The following is a 1,453-nucleotide window of genomic DNA, read 5'->3' as shown; positions in this document are numbered from 1 at the left end:
CCTGTGGTTAACAACTGGGGAAAGCGACAGCTGGGGTCAGGCTGGGGTCCCTACCAGGAGAAAGTCAGCCACATATCACTACAAAGTGGCCTGGGACACCCTGGCTTCCCCAGTTCTTCACCCTAGGGTCATAGCACACCTTCCTGCCAGCTGTCTAGATCTCCGTTGAAGGCTCCAGGACCTCTCCCTGCAGGCACATCTGATGCTGGAGCTGTGCAGACTTAGTCACCAAGAGGAAAACAGCACCGAGAGGCAAGGTAACTGTGGTGGTGTTAACTGTCAACCTGACAGAACCTGGAACCACCTGGGGTGTGGGTGTAGATCTTTGCAACTGGGTTACCTGAGGGTGGAAGGCCTGCCCACTGTAGGTGGGGCCATCCCCTGGCTGGGCTCTCCAGCTGAGTGAGGACACCAGCCATCAGCCATTTCTTCTTTAGGACTATATGGACACAATGTGACCAAATTGCTTTAAGCTCCTGCTGTTTTGTCTCCCCACTACCACGGTCTGTACCCTTGAGTTGTGAGCTGAAACAAGGTTGCCTTTAAGTTGCCTTTATCAGGGTAATTTTTATCACAGCAAAGGGAAAAGATACTAAGTCTCCATCCAATCTCTCAGTCAACACTTTACCGGGAATGGGACTATGTTGGCTATGTTTGATTTGGTCAGTTCCTGCAGGGAAGTAACCAAGTGTCTTTGCAGCTTTTCTAGATGAGTTTCAGCTAAGTCGTTCAAAATCTGTGCCTGAGAAGGGAGTTTTTGTTGGTTTTAAACACTGGCTTTTTGTTGCCGTTTTTGCTTTGCTTGCTTGGAGGTGAAAAACCACAAGAGTGATTCATGTTAACCTGTGTCTTCCTACCTCACTCACACAAGAACCAGAATGGTCGTCCACTCCCTCGAAAGCAGTGTTATAGGGTGGCGAAACGGGTGGTGGCTAGCGCCAAGTTCAAAGTTGCCTACCTTGCAGAATGTTGTCCAAACCACTGAATAATAAAGGACATGTGGACTGTGGACGCATTTAAAAATTCAGAGCTGGGACTGGAAAGAGGGCTCAGCATTTAAAGGCTCTTGGGGAGGATCTGAGCTCACTTGCAGCACCCACATCAGGCGGCACACAGCTGCCTATAACTGCAGTTCTAAAGGCCACCCAACACCCCTGACCTCTGCAGGGCACCTGCACACATGTGCATACATGCACATAATTAAAAATAAAATCTTTCCATTTTACTGCATGGGCAATGGTAGGAACTGCCAGAGGCTCCTGGCATTCTCGCTCTCCTTCTTTCTCAGCTATTCCAAGTTAACAGAAGCAGTCTGCAGGTGTTCCTCCTTTGGGAAGTCAGTGTCCTTTACACATCCTACCGTGTCCATTCTCAGGTCACCGTGTGCGCATAGCCCTTCTAGGCAAGCCTCAGACCTAATAAACATCCTACCGTGTCCATTCTCAGGTCACCG

The sequence above is a fragment of the Microtus ochrogaster genome, unplaced genomic scaffold (genome assembly GCF_000317375.1).
Source record: "Microtus ochrogaster isolate Prairie Vole_2 unplaced genomic scaffold, MicOch1.0 UNK7, whole genome shotgun sequence".
Taxonomy (NCBI): Eukaryota; Metazoa; Chordata; class Mammalia; order Rodentia; family Cricetidae; genus Microtus; species Microtus ochrogaster.
This window is presented reverse-complemented; position numbering follows the sequence as displayed.